Source organism: Thermobia domestica, chromosome 11, assembly GCF_964235325.1.
Source record: "Thermobia domestica chromosome 11, izTheDome1.hap1.1, whole genome shotgun sequence".
NCBI classification, from domain to species: Eukaryota; Metazoa; Arthropoda; class Insecta; order Zygentoma; family Lepismatidae; genus Thermobia; species Thermobia domestica.
In genome coordinates this window covers 151465995-151488668 of record NC_137464.1, presented here as the reverse complement: position 1 = coordinate 151488668, position 22674 = coordinate 151465995, and positions in this window count along the sequence as shown.

Here is a 22674-nt window from a genome sequence, read left to right as displayed (position 1 = left end):
TTAAACTTTCATGTATAGTCTTATGTGAAAAATTAGCTTTCCCACTTTGAAAATGAATTGTGCAGCAGAAAACGCCTTAATTTCTTAAAATAGTAAAATTGTGTGTTACCATGTTCTTGCCTCACACCCTTCAATGTTTAAGTCTCTAAACGAAAATTTCAAAGTAAAAATTTTCAAACTAAAATTATTTTTTTCAAATAAAATTTTTAGAATTAGTATATTCCAAATTTTCAGAGTGCCAAATTTTAAAACGAAAATTACAAACTCTTTTGTTTCATTTTCAAACTAAAATTTAACAAACCAAAAATATAACTCGTTTTTCAGAGTGCAAGAAAGCTAATAAAAAATCGATCAGCGCAAAAATCTTCAAACGAGAATTTCCAACTAACGTTTTCCCATACCTAAATTTGGAAATTATCAAAAAATAAATAAAATAAAATTTCCAATCATCTCTAGAACTTAAGTATAAGTATTTATACAAAACAAAAATAAACGAAAATTTACAAGTAAAATTTTAATTAAAATTTTCGAATCAAAACTTTAAAACAAGATTTTTGAAACTAAAACTTAATTCTGGAGGGAGTGCAAAAGTTTTCAAAGAAAATTTTCAAACTAAAATTTTTCAAACAATATTCTCAAACTATTATTTTAAAACAAAATACAAACAAAAGATTTCAAATCAATTTTTCAGTGAGTACAAAAAATTAAACTAGAAGAATTCAGTGAGCTCATAAAATTTCAAAAGAAACATTTCACAACCATATATTTGGAAATTGTCAGAAATAAGAATTGGCTCAGTGGTAAAGCGCTTACCTCACGCGTGGGGTCTCTGGATCGGTTCCCGGCCAACTAAGTTTGTGGTGAACAACACGAGGTACTCCTTATTCTCCCACATTCTCATTCCACCATTTTCCATCGTCGTTCAGTTGCTTTAATCAGCTGTTCCCTTAGCCTAAGGGCGTAATCGTGGGACGTTAAACTGAAAGATCTCATTCATTTCAAAAATAATAATTGGATAATTACCCTCTAGGAATTGAGTAGATAATTTATCGTAAAATTGTATGGTTCACCCTGTGTCCTTCCATGGGTAAAATATTGTCAAAATTCACTTTTAAGAAATTTGAGTGATTTACAAATTTATCCTCTTAACAATTTGAATCTTAGGGGCAACTCATAGTCTAAGACTGTTGGCGCAATCTAATTGGTTCCTCTTTGTCTCTAATTAACAAAATCACACTTTGAAGTTTAGGGATTGTAGTCTATCGTTGGTAGAAAGTAATCTTTATTGCAAAATTATTGGATAATCATTGGCTCTGATTAACTTCAATTTTGGGGTTTGACACCTATTGATAAGAGAAACCTATTGACATATAGCAGTAATTGCTTATTTTCAACGTTAAGATTGCTTTTACGTCTTATAATCTAAGGTCATTAGCAAAAAAAATAAACTTGAAACCTGATAGGTAATTATTAAATATGATTAATATGCAACTCCAATAATTTCATACTCTTAACTTTAGTATCGGCTCATGAGCTAAGATAATTGGTGAAAAGTTATTCACGGTGCTTCTAATTTGCTGATTATTTTAAATCTTAGTTTAAAATATTTCAAATATTTGGAAACTTTAAATCTTTTTGATTGATTTTGAGTTTTACGTCCCGTTCAGCAGCGAGGCTACATGAGACGTGGACCTACTGATTAACGTGGAATCCGAACCACATGAGCTCCCGCCGGGAATCGAACCCGGGTCTCCCGCGCCAAATGCGCGTACGCTAACCGCTTAGCCACGAAGGAGCTCTTTAAATCTTTTTGTTTGAACAGTTTTGTTTAAATTTTTAAATTTGAACCTTTTTGCCCTCATTTGAAAGCTTTTGATTGAAATATCTAATTTGAAATTTTTGTTTAAAATTTTGAGTTCATCGATTGATATGCAACAAAATTTATTTCACGCCTTTGGCGTGGGAGACCCGGGATCGATTTTCGGTGGGAGCTCATGTGGTTCGGATTCCACATTAAACTGTGGGTCCACGTTTCGTACTGTCTCGCTGCTGAAAGGTCGTTTCCTTCACATTGTTTTGTGCCGTTTTGTGTGCCTGTTTCCATGTTTTGTACGTCACAAGAAGTTTGTCAAATTGGGCTTACAAATATAGAGGAACAAGTTAATGCTGTTCCATCACCATCGAAATTTGAGGTCGTTTCTTTCACATCTTTTTCTGTGTGTTTTGTACCGTTTTTGAGCCTATATCCACGTTTTGTGCGCCATTAGAAGTGGTCAGAATGGGCCTTCAAGTGGGACGAAAATGACTCATTATTCCGGTACTATCTAATTTCGAGGTTGTTTCCTTCACATTGTTTTGTGTGTGTTTTGTGCCGTTTTGTGTGCCTATTTCCACGTTTTGTGTGTAACTGGAAGTGGGGGAAAATGGGCCTCCAACGTGCGACGCAAATGACACACTATTCCGCCATATCGAATTTCGAGGTCGTTCCTTTCGCACCGTTTAGTGCGCCTATTCCCACATTTTGTGCGTCACTGAAAGTGGGTCAAAATGGGCCTACAAGTACAACGGAACCAGTTAATGCTCTTCCGCTACCACGGAAGTTCGAGTTCGTTTCCTTCACATCGTCTTTTGCGCTTTCTGTACCGTTTTGTACACATATTTCTACGTTTGATGCTTAATTGGAAGTGGGTTAAAATGGGCCTTCAAGGTGGGGGGGATGACCTACAGTTCCGCGACTGTCTTATTTCAAGGTCATTTTCTTCACATCGTTTTGTGCGTGCTTTGTGCCGTTTTGTGCTTCACTGGATGTGGGTCAAAATGAGCCTTGAAAGTGGGACAAAAATGACTCACTGTTTCGCCACTGTCGAATTTCGAGGTCGTTTCCTTCATATCGTTTTGTGCCATTTTGCGCGTCACCGGAAGGTCAAAATGGGCCTTGAATGTGGGAGATAATGACCCACTGTTCCGCCACTATCGAATTTCGAGGTTGTTTCTTTCACATCCTTTGGTGCCCGTTTTATACAATTTTGTGCGTCTATTTCCACGTTTTGTGCGTCACTGGAACTGGGTCAAAATGGGTCTACAAATATAGATGAAAAAGACATTTTCGTTCCCCTTAAAGACCGACTTTGATCAACTTCCGGTGACGCACAAAACGTGGAAATAGGCGCACAAAACACGTACAAAACGATATGAAGGAAACGACCTCGAAATTCGGTGGTGGCAGAACAGCGTTCACTTGTTCCACCATATACGTAGGCCCATTTTGGCCCAATTCCAGTGACGCGCGAAATGTGGAAAAAGGCGCACAAAACGGTACAAAACGATTTAAAGGAAAATATCTCGAAATTCGATAGTGGCGGAACAATGGGTCATTTTCGTCCCACTTTGAAGGATCATTTTGACCTACTTCCAGTAACATACAAAATGTGGAAATAGGTGCACGAAACGGCACAAAAAGATGTGAAGGGAACGACCTCGAAACTCGAAAGTGGCGGAACAATGGGCCATTTTCGTCCCACGTTTAAGGCCCATTTTAATCCACGTCCAGTGACACACAAAACGTGGAAATAGGCGCACTAAACAGTACAAAACAGACCCAAGATAATGTAAAGAGAATGATCCCGAAATTCGATGGTGGCAGAACATTGTACGCCCATTATGACCTACTTTCAGTGACGCACAAAACATGGAAATAGGCACACAAAAGGCACAAAACATACAAAACGATGCCAAAGAAGCCATGTCGAAATTCGATAGTTGGGTCATTTTCTTCCCACCTTGAAGATCCATTTTGGCCCACTTGCGAAAACACACAAAACTTGGAAATAGGTGCACAAAGCGGCACGAAACATGCACTAAACAATTCGAAAGAAACGATCTCGAAGTTCGATATTGGCGGAATAGTGGGTCATTTTCGTCTTACTTTGAAAGCTCATTTTAATCCACGTCCAGTGACACACAAAACTTGGAAATAGGCGCACAAAACGGTACAAAACATGCACTAAATGTTAGGAAGGAAACGACCTCGAAATTCGATAGTGGCTGAACAGTGAGTCATTTTCGTCCCATATTAAAGGCCCATTTTGACCCACTTCCGGTGACGCACAGAACGTGGAAAAAGGAGCACAAAACGGTACAAAATAGGCACTAAACGATGCTAAGAAACGACCTCGAAATTCGATAGTGGCGAAACATTGGGTCATTTTCCTCCTACCTCGAGGGCCCATTTTGACCCACTTCCGGTGACGCACAAAACGATATGAAGGAAATGACTTCGAAATTCGTTGGTGGCTGAAGAAGTTAATGACACCACAACCTCCAATTCCAATGACCATTTGACCACTATAGGACCACTTTAGAAAACAACAACAACAACAACAACAGCGGAAGGTAACGGTGTTCTGGATTTCGGTGGAATTGCTTGAACCCATAGTATGTTGTACATATTGGGATCCTGAGAAAAGTCTCAGGAGGCACAAACACCAATCACTGACCGTTTGGTCACTAGAAGGCCACTTTCTTGAAAACAACAGAAGGCAATGGTATTTCGGATTTCGGTGGAATTGCTTGAAACTGTGATTGTTGTGGGAATTGTGATTCTAAAAAAGTCTCAACAGGCACAAATACGAATTACTGACTATTTGGCCACTACAAGCCCACAATTTTGAAAACAGCAGAGATAATGGTATTGTGCGATTTTTGTGGAATTGTATGAAACCCTGAAAAGGTTTAGGTCTTCTCATCCTATCCCATAACTCGGAAAAGAGATGGGGAGCGTAGCGGCCAATACCATTTAAGAATAGATAAGATCCCGATGTTTATCTTACGGGTCAAAGGAAAGTCCTGGAAACCCTAGACAGGATGACCAGGCCGGGCCGAACCTTCCGAATGCGAATAAATTTTCTACCAACTGACCTACCGTTGCTGATAGCTACAAATTAACAGTTTTTCTCAGGATCACGACACATCAGAGTTTCACTTATTTTTACCGAATTCCAAAATAACGTTGTACCCGGCTGTTTTCACACATCTGAACCTGTAGTGGCTAAAAGGTCAATAATTGATGGTTTATGGCCTGACGATGAGAAGATCTACAACATATCACACTTTTATTCATTTTCACCGAAATCCTGAACATCCTTATACTCGGTATTTTCAAGAAAGTGGCCCTGCAGTGGCCAATTGGTCAGTGATTGGTGGTTGTGACCATTGAAGCTTTTTTCTCAGGATCACAATATCTACAACGATCACGGTTTCACTCATTTTCACCGAAATCCAGGATATCGTTATCTTCTTGTTTTCAAAAAAGTAGCCCTGTAGTCGCCAAGCGGTCAGTGATTGGTGGTTGTCGATTGAGATATTTTCTTAGGAATACATTGTCTACAACACATCACGATCTCAAAACAGTTCCACCGAGATCCAATTTCCACAAGGATTGGGTGGGATCCTTGGTTACATTATGTTATCAGAAGGTAATTTGTATATTTTTTAAGATTTCAGTACTTTTTTTTATTTATTGCTAAGAGCACATAATTTTACTCTTCAGAATCAGAAACATGTTGCCATGAAGCTCTCTAAACAAGAAACACGATACCAAAATAAACAAATAAATAACAAATACACGTATTATTCTATAATTATATTGGTTCAATTTGTTTTGGGCGAAATTTCGAATTCAGTTTCTTTCATTTTGACTAAATTGTTGTCAGTATTATCGCTCCCCATGAGATACATCAGAAAGGAAGAAGGAAAGTGACACCATTTATTGGTTATGAACGCTCCTTTAAATTTACTTCAACCAGTTTGTCTTTATTATCCTTGAATTCTTATTTTGGTGGTTCTAATGCATATATAATGTTTACTTGTCCATTTGAACTTTAGTTATACATATTTATTAACACGTATTTTCTTTTATTAATTTTCTCTAGTAGGCCTACATATTTCTTTTTTCTTTAGAAGGTTTATTTATGGATGGAACTAATTGTAAGTACAAATCACTGTAATTATAGTAAAATACAAATCACTGTTCCCCCTCTACAATTACTTCGGTAGATAATAATACTCGTACAATAAAGCAAAGTAAAATTTCCTATAAGAAACTCACCAAACTTATGGTTACTAGAAAAGGCGACATAAGAAACTGTCAAGTGTCTCGAAAAGTACACCTACAAGGCCGGTTTGAGTTCTTCGAGTTTGTTTTGCAGTTTTAGAATGGGCCTATAAAGGTTGAGGCAATTTCTAAGGTAGTTTTTCTTCCCAGAATATGGCTAAAGAGTAGACTTTTCTTACATCTAATTCCTTGATGCCTAAGTGATTAAAATTTTTGCCTTTCGCGCCGGAAGGCTGAATTCAATTCTAGGTAGGAATACACTTCGTTCAGATCTCATATTAAGGTGTAGATCGATATCACATATAATTTCGGTGTTCAAATGGACATTAAACAAATTGTACTCCAGAAATAAAGAAAGATTGTGAATTTATGGAGGACATTTTCGAAATTTCGCAGATTTGAATTTTCGAAAGAGAGAAAGTAAAATAAAAGAACACATAGAAACTAATTAGAATGTCCAGTCTAAAATTTACAATATATTCATTAATATATTAAATTTTATAATTGTATCCTGCAAATTAATGAGGTCACCCATAATTAGCTCTGCCCAAGTACTTTTCTGAAAGCTTAATCTGACAATGCTACCAAGAACTCTTTTTTGCAAACCAAAGGAAGTCAGAAAGAGAATCATATGGTTGGTTTAAGATATTATACTCATTAAAGAAGAAATAATCTAGTATTTTAACACCTCTAAAATTAGAACAAGTCTTCCATAATGTGTTTAATCTTGTTCCTCTAATTTTAGTCTGAATGAAATGTCAAATGTCATCAATCCAATAAAAACAAAGGAAATTCCTTGATGCTACTCGCGAGAGACCCACCTTCGCCTCCGGAATAATTTTAATTGCTAATTGAATTTTTTGACACTCTGTCCTTGATTAAAGTTAGGAAGCTGCCACGCCCACACACAACGCATTCTTCTATGAAAGACTTTACGGTGGATAACGGTATAACTTGGAAAGAACCCACACACGGTTGGCACGTGGTTTTATTTTACACTAGCGTTCTTCAAAAGACACGCCCAGGATGTGTGTACATCATAGACGGTAGACGTATCAATGTTAAATTCTCAATATGTTATTTCAATTGTACAGATAAGATATGATGCAACAACATGTTCTTCGCCCTCTCAGTAATTCCAAGTCTCTCTTACTCTATTGACTCGAAGAACAAATGTTGTCTCTATATATAAGTTAAGAATTTTTAACTAGCTGATCAAAGCCTAGAACAACTGCTTAGGCTAGAAATTTGAAATTTGGATAGTACCTAGGTACATAGAATTTTCGACTTGAGGTTTCACTAATAATGTTGTCTACGAGACATGATGAGAAATAAGGTTTTCTTGTCTCGTTTCTCGAAATATTCTTTCCCGTCTCATCAACATTCTTCTAATCTCGTTCCGTAAGTGTGTATACAGTAGACTTCTGTCTATCCAGCCTAATATGGCGGAAGGGCCACCTGCATAACAAAAAAGTCAAATAGGCCAAAGTTCTATTTTTACGCATTTCTTGCCCCACTCATACCATTAAAAGCTCACTTTTGTATCAAATTCCGCTCTTATTATTACTCTTACCTTTTAGTACAGACCACGGTTATACCGATTAGGCTAAAGGAGACGTTGATGATAAGAAATGAATGAAGTGGTGGAATGAAGAAAGTGGGAGGAAACGGGAGAACCCCGAGAAAACCCACGAGCGCGGTGTTTGTCCACCACAAAGTCCACACGATGCGACCTGGGATCGAACCAGAGACCCCAAGCACCGGAGGTGAACGCTCTACCACTGAGCCACCGCGCCCCCTTAGTACAGACCAGTAGACCCTACTTTATACATATTTGTTATGTATTGTACATGTATTTTTTACGTATTGTACGTTTAAAAAATACAGAAAAAGGAAGTCTAAGGATAAAAATATTGTACACATTTTAAGATAAAGTTAATAATGTCTAACTGAATTGCAGGAAACATGATATAATGCAAGCCAGGGATCCTCAAGTTTCTATTGGCATAAATAATGTTTAACTTAATTGAAGGAAACATGAAATAATGTAAACCAGAGATTCTCAACTTTTCTACTGGCGTACTACCATAAGTGGTACGTACCACCCAGTATCGGCTCGCCTACTGCAGCTTGAGAAAACACGATGTACGGTGTACATACATACGGCTTTAAAATCAATGTTGATAAGTAATTGCATAAATGTGAAAAGGTAGGCGTTAAAAAGTTCAAACGTACAGTTTTTAGTTTTTCAAAAATTTCCTTGATAGGTGATTGCTTCTCCTTGGCACAGTCGAATTTTTCTGAAAACATTAAAAGTTGAGTAAATTGTTTTAAAAATGTTCGTAATTTTATTACGGAGTTTTTCTCTCTCTTTTCTTAACTAAGCTGGATAGTAGAGAGGTCGGATAGTTATGAGCCGAATAATCGAAAGTATACTGCACTTTACTTTACTAACCCGGTAGATTAATTTAGTAATAGGACCAGTCCACCCGGTAGATTAATTTAGTAATAAATCCACCATGACTCATGCCGCGTAAAATGAAGTAGTCATTTTCCTGAATATTTCCAAGCATATAATATTCTGATGGGCTGCAAGATATCCGTGTGTCCTATTTGGTTGGGTTGCGCAAAATTAATTCAAGAATTAGGGTACTTTTACTTTGACACATATCAGTGGTCATAAAACATGCTAGCTGTATTCTGTATCCTTGTTAGTGTCATTCTAAAGCTAATGTTTAGCATTTTGTAGATATATATGCATCATTTAGGAAATATATCTGTGAATCCGTCTATTTTCGTACTTGAGAGGAATATCGAAACACGATTTTCGCAATTCAAAACATTAATGAAAGTGATAGTTAAATTAAAGCAATGTCAGCGAGCGTACAATAGAAGGCTAGTTCCTAAAATTCTGTCGTGGTGACTTACATTTGGAAGATAAGAAAGATCACTAACGTCGTTAAGTTGTTGGAGACTATGAATTGAAACTGATCCCGTGGATATGCGGAAAATGCCACGAGAGGTTGCAGAAAAACTTAGCATTGATCACTCGGCTGCAGTATGGCAATTGGGGAAACTAAAAAAGGTGAAAAGACAGACAAATTTAGCGAGAACCAAAGAAATCGACGCTTTGAATCTATTTTACACTGTGCTACTTTTGCGCTACGAACGTGATCCATTTTCCAAACACATGCACAGAGAAGGAAAACTAAATCTTGTATGGCAATCGATATATTGTCAATGTTTGAATGAAGAAATACATAACAAATCGACCTTCATGTAGGGCTACCATGTTTTCAAATATGTAAAGCAGGAAAATTCTGTGTGTTTCAAGTTACAAAAACTTATTTATAGTACAAGTACAAACTAAACCAACTTTTCTTATAAGTAGTAAAACTGTAAGAAGTGCATAAGAGCCATGTGCAGATTATCACTGTGTCAAGTCTTGTCAACGATACAAAGGATTAGCCACTTACAACGATACAAAGGATTAGCCAAAGGATTAGTCGGTCCGGTTCCGACAATGCCGGCGATGGAATCGGCGGCAATGTAATCAAATGGTAGCTTGCACACGCTTTCCAACCCGGCAAAAAAGCCAGCGGAACTCCCGGGACTGGCAAATTCAGTCGGCCTAGCCGAAGACAATGTCAGTGTCGGCTCCGGCTCCGGTTTTGTCGGCGGCAATGCTTTCTTATGCGTGGATGCACACGCAGCCGGTAATGGGAAGCCGGCTTGCTGATAGGTTGCTTCAATCTAGCTACGGTGATTAAGTGGCAGGGCGTTGTGTATTCTTGTTTCTTTTCCTATATTTGGATTTTTTGTTTACTTCAGTTTTTTCTGTTATTTTTTTCACATCACTTCAATATATAACGAAGAATGAAATAGTCAAAATGGCTGTGAGGTACCACAAATATAGCGGTCTGCTGTTTACATAAATTCTCACCAAGGGAAATTCGGATCTTGTTTGAATTACCCAACTACGGCAACGCGGAAAGTGAGTTTCACAGATGTATGTATGTATATTAATTTGTTATCTTCTACAGCCGAAACTTACTTAAACGATTTAAGCAAAGGGGTCGTTGGATTCGTTTTGATAGGTAATATGTCTTAGCATATATGAAGTCATAATTTTAAAAAAATCAACATGGCGGAAATGAACAAAATGGAGATACGAAGAAATTATGAATCTAGGATAGTTGCCCAGTGTTTATCCTGTTAATTATGTAACCTGTTAATTATGTATGTAGGGTATGAATAACCTTTATAATAAGAAAACAAGGGTTTAAATCTCCATCATAATCGAAGAAGTAGGCATTCCCAAGCATAACAATGGTTGTGAATAAAATTAAAGTAAATAAAACCTAAAAAACAACTACAGAAAGAACTAAAAGAGCACAAGGGGTCGCAGTGGCTCAGTGGTAGAGCGCTCACCTCTGGTGCTTGTGGTCCCGGGTTTAATCCCAGCTCGCTCCGTGTGGACTTTGTGGTGGACAAACACCGTGCTCGTGGGTTTTCTCGGGGTTTGCCCATTTCCTCCCACTTTCTTCATTCCACCATTTCATCCATTACTCATCATCACTGTCTCCTTTAGCCTAACCGGCATATCCGTGGGACGTAAAACTTAAAGATTTCATTTCATTTTTGCAAAGCATAAACAGAACAAAAAAAAAAATCCAGTCTTGTGGTTGCAAGCTGCTTTACCCTATAGAGCATAATAAAAATATTCATGTATTCTGTGTCGAATCTGGCATTTGTTCCATAAAACGATTGTGGACTGAGTGAATAGGACTGACTGAGATATCGTTTGTTTATTGCTGGACTCATGTTCTCTCCTTCACGTTCAAACTCAAACTTCTTCTCGGCACCGGCATTACCGGGATGTGTGTGCAGAGCAGCACCGGCTCCGACATTACCGGAGCTGGCATCGGTTTTACCGGCCGCGTATGCAAAGCAGCCCCGGTTCCGGTTCCGGCATTGTCGGTGTCAGAGCCGGCATTGCCGGGGACGTGTGCAAACGCTGTTACTCTTCTCGCTAATACGCATAAGAAAATTTACCTGTTCTTTTCTTGAATAATGTAGATTTTGTAAGATTTTATGTAGATTTTGTAATATGCAGTAATACTTGTAGATTTTCTAAGCTGATGTAAGTGTTATACAGAGTATTACAAACTGTAATATTACTTTTTCTTCGAGATATTGTCACTATTCGATATTTGGAATAGATTATTAGATGTTATATTTATATTATTTCTTTGAGTAGGTTCCACTATAATTGTCAAACAGTTTTACCACCACTTTTTTGTTTTCTAAATTTCCTCAAGTGCCACATATAAAAGTAAAATGAAAATACATTTTAAGTCTCTACAACTTCATTTGTGTTATAAATTTAAGATAGCGTAGAGATTACTATTACATTAGTCATTATTATTATTAGCTTCATTTGTTAAGTCATTTAAATTACAAAGAAATGTTAGAATTGTTACATTTATTTCCTAGTTTCGAATAATATGTAAAATGCCACAAAGTGCCACATTTTCCGACTATACAGTTCAAACTGTAATGTGGACACATACAATAAATGAAAGATTTAAATGAGCATAAACAATTATTTCCATCTTTATAGTAATCTTATCCTAGTACAGCATTACTACTAAGGACATGTTAGAAAGACGTTTCTCAACAGAATAATACTTTCACAAAGAAATCACACTTCCTAACGGCAGCAATGCATAAAATGAGGAAAAATTTTCGTGCAGCATCCGACAAAGAGAAAATGTGAAATGAGAGATGGCAACCCTGCAAACGAACCATCTGTTTCCCAAATCTTTTCTCAGAACTTTGTCATTAATTTTGAAGCATTCATTTCAATTCAGAATACAACGGTCAGGTACAAAATAGGAAATAATAAATAAATATTCTCCAGGCAGCGTCTGATGAGTGAAAAACGTGATAAGAGTTGGCAATACTGCAACCAAACCGCCGGTTTCCAAAATGTCTACCCATGATTTTTTAAATTTGTTTTTATGCATAAACTTCAAATTAGAAGAGAACAGCCGTCAGACATGCAGTTCCTACGGGTCTTATGGCTGGAGCCTGTATTAATAGGACTATATACATTATATACAGGGATATTCTGAACATTCTACACACATTAAAAAAATCACGATTGAGATATTTCGTCCCGCGAGATTTAGGCCGTGCGAGATTTTCGTCACGAGGGACTGCGGTCCGCGAGTTTCTGGCTGCGAGATTTTGTACCCAAATCTCACTTGAACTGTTACTAAATATTTGTATCGGAACTTGTTCTATATATGTATTTACTAATTTCTTTTACATGCCGCCTGACACCGTCGTCCTACGCACAGTCGTTCTAAACGTAATCTAGATCAAAGTCTGTTTTCCATTTTCAAACACACCTCTTAATTTGGAGTGGAAGCATTCATTTATCATTTATCATCCATCACCATTATCCTGTTATTCGTTAAAGAATTCATTTCGTTTAAATTCTTCCTCCGAGAGTTTATTCTGTACTGAGTCAAAGTAGATCAATCACACATGTGTATCTCTTTTTCGAATTCTAAGAAACGATGAACTATTACTTTTGATTGTTGAAATTTTGTACTTGATCGTTGTTTATTTTCCTCATTTAACTTTCGATAAAATATTTGAAGGAGTACTCCAGTTTGTTTGAGGATTACCTTGCACCGCCCCTGAGCTACATCTAATTGTACATTAATGGAATCAAGGACTAAAATGACTGACTTTCCCTTTCACCCGACTTCGACCCGTCATTTTGTTCTCAAATTATAGCTGTTTCTCGAGTTAGAGCACCGAAAGGAAGCATTTCTACATTCAGATTGGTCTATACTTTTCGTCTTATATTGCTATCAAGATATAGCTTGAGCGTGTTTGAGAAAAAGGTCCGAAAATCACATTGTCATTAGTATCTTATGATTTACTTCTGTAATAGTATATTACTTCTGTATTTTATAATTTAAGATAATTCATGGTAATAATGCAAATCGCTCGGTTTGTTTTAAAAATATACAATTGAATTGACTCACTTATGTATACTTTATATTAGATGTAGAGAGTGTATTAAAATATGTCAATTACAGACTGTGCTCGCAGATCAGTTTCTATTATGCTGTAAAATGAGCTAAATACTAAATCAGAGGTTCCCAGACTTTGAGTTGCGAATTTCTGGGCTCCAAGAAACATTTAATAAGTGAATCACATTATTTACTAAAGAGGGAATTTATAAGTTTTCGATGCAAATATAATAAAGATGGCACATCTTAAGCAAAATTTGTAACACTTACGTGCACTAAAATTAATAAAACAGCCCGGCGTTCTCACTCTTTGTCTTCAATAGTGTTGCCACGAGACGAGACTTCAGACTGTCTCGTCTCGTCTCGTGCAAAGCATGTCTCGTCTCGTGTCTCGTCTCGAAAAAATGTGCTCGTCCCGTCTCGTGTCTCGTCTCGAGAGGTTCTGTCCCGTCTCGTCTCGTTTTGTCTCGTCTTGTCTCGTAAAAAATATAGCAGCATACCATGGGAACGAAAGTTAAATGTAGCAGGCTGCCCCATGTTAATCAAGATACAACTAAGTTACAAGTATTAACCAGAACACAAAGACAAGAAATGTCACGGTAACTACACCGTGAAGCCTTCACCTCTGGTGTATGTGGTAGTCGGTTCGATCTCGGTTAGTGCCATGTGAGCTTTGTGGTGGACAAACATCGAATGTGTGTGGGGGCCGCGGTAGCTCAGTGGTAGAGCGTTCATCTCTGGCGCTTGGGGTCTCGGGTTCGATCCCAGCCCCTGCCAAGTGAACTTTGTGGTGGACGAACACCGTGTGCGTGGGTTTTCTCGAGGTTCTCCCATTTCATCCCACTTTCTTCATTACACCATTTCATTCATTACTTATTATCACCGTCTCCTTTAGCCTAACCGGCATTACCGTGGGACCTAAAACTCAAATATTTCATTTCATTTTTCGAATGTGTGTGTTTTCTCGAAGTTGTCTAGTATCCTACCACTTTCTTCATTCCACTAATTTTCCCATCATCATCCATTCGGGGTGAGCCAAAGTTGCCTAAAGGTCTTAAAAATAAATTCAAATAAGCTCACAAGGCAAGGACAAATAACACTAGTTAACAAATTTAAACTTTTTGTTTGTTACATGAGAAAAATCACCTGATCTTAAAGGAACTTTTTGCGCTGAATTCGAATATGCACTCGGTTTCTCTCCATCACGTACAGTTTTCCCGTAACAGAGGGATTTTCGAGAAATTCCCTCAAAAATTTCCTTTTTCAGATATTTTATTCCCCTAGCTCCTGTCCCCTTACATATAGTAACATAGAAATTATACCTAAGTATACCTTGATTTATATTTAATAAACCCTAAAAGTTTCGTAAAAATATATTTGTATGTATACAGTGTGCATTGTTTATTGCACCTGATAGTAATGCTTTCAGATCTCCTGAGTTGGGGTAAAAACGATTTGCTTTATTACTACAAACACAGACATAAAAATGAATATTTACAATAGTCAACAACACAATTGTATTGCTCTCTGTAAATTAGAAACGTGTATAAAAATAGAATGTAGTTAAGGGACATTCTAAAAAAAGCAAATACACAATAAGTTATCCCAACGTAAAATCCGCAATTAGACCTATTCCGTACGGGGATGAACTTCCACTTCCCGAGCCCCCTACCAACTGGGAAGAGATATGGCCAAAAGACTGATGATGATCATGACCTTGATGAACCATCGACATCAACATGTACATCCAAGGATCCAACGTTCATCCCTGACTGTGTTCGCGAGCCACATTTCATCCGGCAATGTGAACTTAATGACCTAGTCCATGATTTGCACCTGACAAAACAAGAGGCGGAACTTCTGGGATCAAGGCTCTAGCAGTGGAACTTATTGGATGCAGAAACGAACATATCAGTGTACAGGAAAAGGCATGTTCAATTTTCAAGGTATTTCTCAATGCAAGATAATGTGTGCGTATGTACGGATATAAATGGGTTGATGGCGGAGCTAGGAATTCCATACGTTCCAGAAGAATGGAGGTTATTTATCGACGCGTCAAAGGTCAGCCTTAAAGCTGTCCTTTTACATAATGGAAATAAAAAACCTTCTATACCACTTGCGCACTCAGTGAAGATTAAGGAATCCTATGACACCATGTCAACTTTGCTAAATCTTATAAATTACAAGGACCATTGATGGCAAATATGTTGTGATCTCAAGGTAGTTGGTATTTTATTAGGACTGCAGTGCGGTTACACGAAGTACCAATGTTTTTTATGTTTATGGGATAGCCGAGCTGACGACAAACATTATGAAGTGAAGGAATGGGAACCTAGAGTGAATTACGTACCTGGAGAATGCAACGTCAAATACGCTCCTTTGGTAGATCCTAATAAGATATTACTACCGCCACTTCATATCAAGTTAGGACTTATGAAAAACTTTGTCAAAGCCATGGACACATCTGGTGAAGGTTTCAAGTATTTGCGAGATAAGTTCCCTAACCTGAGTGATGCTAAGATTTCAGCGGGAGTGTTTATTGGTCCCCAAATTAGGAAATTAATGCTTGATGATAGCTTTGACAGCAAGTTAAACAGTGCTGAGCTAGCTGCCTGGAGAGCATTTAAGTGTGTTGTGTGCAACTTTCTGGGCAATAACAAAGCTGAGAGTTACACAGAAATCATACAGGACATGATACAGAAATACAAAGAGTTGGGTTGTAGGATGTCTTTAAAAATGCACTTTTTGCACTCCCACCTCAGCTTCTTTCCTGCTAACCTAGGTGCTCTCAGCGACGAACAGGAGGAAAGATTCCACCAAGATATAATGGCAATGGAGAAAAGGTAACAGGGACGATGGGATCCTTCAATGATGGGGGACTATTGTTGGGGTCTTGTTACAGAATGCAACATTTCTTACAAAAGAAGGAAGTAGTGTACGTTTTTGTAACCCAATGGAAGTTTCATATATTGTGATAGTTTTGATTGTCTTTTCATGACCTTTTGGTACATTTGTATTATTGTTTATTGTAAATTGTCACACTTGTAAATTATATTGTATTATATTTTATATATGTGTTTGTGGTAATAAAGCAAAACGTTTTACCTCAACTTAAGAGATCTGAAAGCATTACTATAAGGTGCAATAAACAGTACACACAGTATGCATACAAACATATTTATTTCTCTAGAAAGAATAAAGCGATTATTACGAAACTTGGAGGGTTTGTTAAATATGAATCAAAGTATACTTAGGTATAATTTCTATGTTAGTATATGCAAGGGGACAAGATCTTGAGGTGTAAAATAAACGAAAAGGGAAATTTTTTAGGGATTTTCCCGAAAATCCCTCTGTTACGGGAAAATCGTACGTGATGGAGAAAAACCGAGTGCATATTCGAATTCAGCGCAAAAGTTCCTTTAAGAACAGGTATTTCCTTTTATGTAACAAAATCTTTGTTAACTAGTGTAATTTACAAGATAATATATCTCTGCTGTTAGTTGTCTTAGGCTTCTCGACCCTGGCTTTTTTTTTTTTTTACATTCTGAAACATTGAAATTTGTTTCACCAGTTTCAATACACGAATATACAGTAAATTGCTCATAGGTACGTTGAAGATGAAGACACTAATGTCAAATAATGTTTACACGACAAGCAAAGTTCGATGTAAAGGTGTCACCATCCACGACACTATCGTATACTATCAGCCCACTTGCTTTATAGTGTTTGTATATATATACATATATATATATATATATATATATATATATATATATATATATATATAGAGAGAGAGAGAGAGAGAGAGAGAGAGAGAGAGAGAGATGGAAAGATCTATAGATAAATAGAGAGATAGAGAGATAGATATGTGTGTACACTTTGATTTCATATATTCCAGCCTTTAGGTTTCCATACCAATCCAAAAACTACTTTTCATTTTAGCATGTTTAGATTTGTTGCAATTATTTTTTTTAAAAAATGCTCGGAACCAAATAATTTTATTGAGTAATGGAAAGTATTTGATTGAAATTTTATATGTTACTGCACAGTAAGCTCTACTTAAAGTGCCATAGTAATGGGAGCTCAACGACACATCGGACCAAAGAATGCTTGGGGCCAGTCTTCACCTCCATGGTACAAATCTGTTCCCATAACCGCGAGGTGTGTGCCACTATATGGTGGTTGCCCCGTTTGTGTAACAAACTCATGACAGTACACCCAGATTAGCTAGTGGTCTAAAAAAAGTTGATTTTTGGGTGGCCATTTTGGATTAAAGTTTCTTATATTGTCGTGATCTATTCACAATCACACAACGTCGAAATGTTGACACATTAGGTACGGGGATTCGAACTTGTATCAGCAGATGATTGTATAATTTACCAATGAGGCATGTTGTGTTAATGCACGAATGATATCTTAATCAATCCATCTTAGTTTTTTCTTGCCATTCATTAGCATATTTACTTGGCCCTGTATAAAACTTTTTCGTAATATATCCACCACCGGTTATTAACCACTTTATTGAAACGATCACAATATTATATTTTAGAACTGGCCTTTGAAATTAATTCTTTATTATATTTGCTTTCCAATTCTTTTAACTTCGTTTGTAAACATATTATTTTGGCTTTGTACATACTTTTAGACTTCAGTTTTTCATTCTCTTTACGCAAAAAGGAGAGCTCTTCCTTTGGTTTATGCCCTTCACTCTCCACAAAACAAACGAAAAATAACATAAACAAAGAGTTATTTTTTATTTCAGTCACAATAGTTATTTCATCTGGCTGCACCCCAATGTCTGATTTGTTTTTTCTTTAAACACCTAACTTCCGTACATTTAATTCTTTCATTATTTACATCAACACGGTTCCGTATAGTAAAGGTAAGTTTAGTGAAGGCACGTCTTGTTTAAACTTTTTCTTGGGTAGAATATTTAGAAGCTCACATTTTAAATTATGTCCATAAGCTTCGGGAATAAAATGATCGGAATAGACGCTGTCGTTTTCAACTTTAAAGATATCTTTCCGACAGCATTTCTTTCGCCAAACTTTCCGCAAAGGAACCGAGGGAAATACATGATAAATAACTTTGGAACCCGCAGTATTTCTACTATAATTGCGACAAATACTTAGTGTAGAATTCGACATGCTTATAGGCTAACACGAGCACTACAGTAATTAATGTTTTCTTAATACAGGAAAGCAAGAATCAGTCACTTTCCTGCAAAAATCAAAGAAACAAACAAGGGTGAATGACAAGAACCTTGGGCGAAAGCTGTTTCTGCTACCGCCGTGACGTCACAATTTTACTGCATCTTTGGTTTTCAAAGAAGGGTAGTTATGACGCGACCTTAAAAGAGGAAAGGAACAGTAGGGTCGGCGAACCTTGGAAGCAGAGGGCAATTTCGCACACTGGTCAGATCAAACATTTCCGCGTAACAAAACGAAGGTCACCCTGTAAAACCTCTTCATTTAAAGTATCATAAATTTGCTGAAAGCAAACAATTTGAAGGGTTCTTCGATAATATCTGCTTTTTTTGTCCTGCGCCCGCCTTCCAAACCAAGAGGTGAATTTTACAACATGACTGCTGTATAATAAGCGAACGATTGGTAAAATGGTAAAAGTGTATTTTTATGTGTATGTGTGTGTGTGTGTGTGTGTGTGTGTGTGAGAGAGAGAGAGAGAGAGAGAGAACGAGAGAGAAGACAAAATTTTAGTTGCAAGATGACATACTACAATTGCCATTTTCGGTTAATTTCGGTTCATATAGCAAAAAGAATACCGCCACCAGAGAATCCGCCATCTCAACCAGAACTTTCAACTACAGCCTGTAATGAGTGTAGACCTTATCCAGTTTTCAAATTGAATAGATGGGGTGGTAGTTCGGTTTCTTGACCTTGTAAAAATCTTCCCTGTCTTTGATTTTGTTTGTCATCATTCCAGCCAGAAATGAAAAAAAAATGAAAATTCCTCAGTTTACAGCAAGGGGAATTGGGGACAAGATATTAAGGATGATATTTCTGGAAGCTCATGTATCACGATTGATTCATTCAATAGACAGAGGACACTTTTCTATGAAGGCTTTTCAACATGTTTTCTCACAAAGGGGATTTTCCTTTTGCAATCTATATGACCACTGGCAATTTCAATCTTGGCCATTCCCGCCAGCGTTTTCATTATCGAGACACGAGACGGGACGAGACATTTCACGAGACGTCCCGTCTCGTCTCGTGTCTCGTCTAAAAGGGTTCCGTCTCGTCTCGTGTCTCGTCTCGTTTACGAGACGAGACGAGACGGGACACGAGAAATGTCTCGTCTCGTGGCAACACTAGTCTTCAATTTCCTTAAATTCATTGTATAATTGTAGACTAAGTCCTAAGGAATTAGGTTATGAACATGAAGGAAAGAGTTAATGATCTATTAGTTTCAGTTTCTATAAATACGAGGGGGAGTCAAATGAAAACCATAATTATTTTTTTTAAAATATTATTTATTGGTCACACAGGGTACAGAAGTAAATCACTTTTCAACATAGTCCCCACCTCGTTCAATGCAAGTCCGCCAGCGCTTCGGAAGAGCCTGAATACCTGCAGAAAAAAAGTCTTTCGGGCGACGGCGCAACCACTCGTGCACCGCGTTGCGTACCTCTTCATCGGAGTTGAACTTCCTGCCGCCCATTGCTTCTGGGCACCGGCTGACAGCAATCCACGTCGTTTCGTTTTGATGGCAGGCCGGAGATGATTTTTTAGGAGGTCCGAGTACGTAGCACTCGTCACAGAGGTTCCTCGTGGCGTGTAGTGTTCCAAGATGATGCCCTTTTCGTCCCAAAAGAGGGTCAGCAGGTTTCAGTTCAGTTGTCGGGGCACCCATCTTGCAGACACCTTATGAAACTGGAGAACATCATTCACAATATGATGTGCCGATCCATGACTCATGTGTACACATGCTGCCATTTCGTCTATTGTCACACGGCGGTTTTCCAAAACGATGGCTTCAACGGCTGCAATGGTCTCTGGAGTCACTACGCGCCGTGCCTGGCCGGGGCGTGGAGCATCGGCCACAGACGTAACACCATTTGCAGATTTCCGGCACCATTCATAGATTTGTGGTTGTGACAAACACGCATCCCCATACTGAACCTTCATTCGCCTAAAAATGTCAATCGGTTTCACACCTTCACTTCGCAAAAACCGAATCACAGAACGCTGCTCCTCGCTGGTGCATGTGGCTAGTGGGGCTGCCATTTTGGAACTGTTGTTGCGCCCTTGTTTGTGCATCTGCCGGCTGCTGCCACCTAGGAGACATCCGGCATACTATCGTAAACAGGCATGCCAACTTACAGTTCGCTGGCGCCATATGGGGATTTTTATTTCTACTTTTATGGTTTTCAGTTGACTTACCCTCGTATAATTCAGATAGAATTCTTTAGTAAAAGGTCTGATAGTTTACTAAATAATATAGCACACTGAAGTTTTCCTCTAATTACAGTTACCACTCATTCGAGTTAATAGCCTTACAAAATCATTGCTAGACATCTTTTATTTTTCACAGCCTAATTATTTCTCGTATATTCGTTGACCTGTATCTTAAAGATGCTAAAACAATTGTAGTTGTTTCTGCTGAAATACTATTATTTTATATTTATTTTCTGAATTTCTCACACATTGTCCTTTACATGGTTGCAAATTTAGATTTTCTAATGATGCTCCATTTCACCTTATACCGTATTGTGATAATTTTTATCATCGCGTAGTGAATTAAGGCGGATAGGCGGGATAGTGAAGTAATCAATCCAGGAAAAATATTTTAAACCTATAACTAGGGATTTTGCATATGTTGCAACCAGTTTCCTCTAATGAACTGCCTGAGCCATCTATGGTTGATACTTTAAAACTACAAGTAATTTTAATTCTGCCAGTGGACAACAGAGGGTAGGGTAGGTATGCTCAATAGATACTTCATTGTTTTCATTATGAGGGAGAAAACATGTGCATCTTTCAAAATAACACGTATCAGTTTACATTCACAATTACGGATTAAAACAAGATTTTGTTTTCTATACAGGAGCGCAACCACGGGGGTTTACCGGCTCCGGACCCCCCAAAGTTCGTAGCTCAACGTACATTTCTATACTTTCTCAATAAAACTATATTTGTTTAACAGGGAAATGATTGTTTTAGCATGCTTATTTGATCTTACACTTCATCTGTACACTCTCTCTTATAAAAACAATCTAGTTCTTTAATTTCTTTTCTGAAAATATAGGAAGAAATGTTTTACACTTATTTATTGTCTTTTCTGGTGCTGAATAATACTCGTTCAACACTTCACATCGGATTGTAACATTAGACCCGCCCCCCGCCAAAGCTTATATCCCACCCAACAAAAATTTTTGGTTGCGTGTCTGTATACCTACAGAGTAATTTACAACAAATTTAATTTGATTATGAATAAAGCAAACGTTACTTTTTATTCTTTTGACTCTCTCACTTGTTGTTTTAGTAAATGTTGGTATTTTACATTGTTTTATCGTCCAGGTTCTGATCCTCCAGTCCAGTCTTCTAGCCAAACTCTCCTAGAAACATTTAACTCCGGGTTTTGATCAAAATATCTAAAAAGATTACAAGATATTTGACGCAGACCACTTCAAATAGCGCTAAAGTAAATTTATATAATGTTCTATTTTTGCAGATCATGTCATGTGATTTTGAGTTTAGCGTTCCTTTCAGCAGCAAGGCTATATGAGATGTGGACCTACAGCTTAACGTACGATCCCAATCATTTGAGCTCTCGTCGGGATTTACTTTTGTGGGAAATATATCGAAATAAAGAAATATATCGAAATGTGAAATCTTTCCATGTTAACTTTAATTTTTAACAGTAAAACACACCTTGAAAATTTAGTTATTTCTTAAACAAGATTAATGTAACAAATTACCATGTTATATGCGAAATGTCCCTCCATAGAATCTTTGTTAGGATGTTAGAACATAAGGGATGGATTGAAAATGGCTGGATGGTCACTGAACATCAAAATACGTTTGGAAGATACAAATTAAAAGACCAGTCAGTATTTAAAGAGAAAACAGGAGAAAGAAAGAAAGAAAACCTTTATCATTAGAGGGAAAATAGTTGTTTTTTACTCTAATTTTTGTTTAGAAACTTTTATCATAAATAAACAAATTTTCTCTGTCTCTCTCTCTCTTTCTCTCTCTGATTAACGAACTTGAAGATGTTAGTTACTGAATTCTCTTATGTCTGTGTGTCTGTTCGTCTGTCTGTTATTTGCGATTTTTTCAATTTTGAACCCTGTATTCGATAGAGCATCAAAAACTATTTGAGAAAGTGATTAAAATTTTCGCGTCACTCTTACCGTTCCCGAGATATTAGCCAAAAAATTGTCGATTTCTGAAGATTAATGGAGCCATATCTCGGGAACCGTAAGTCATAGAGAGATCATATCGGTGTTGATCAATACCTAATAGAATGGTAAATATTTTGGTACTAAAT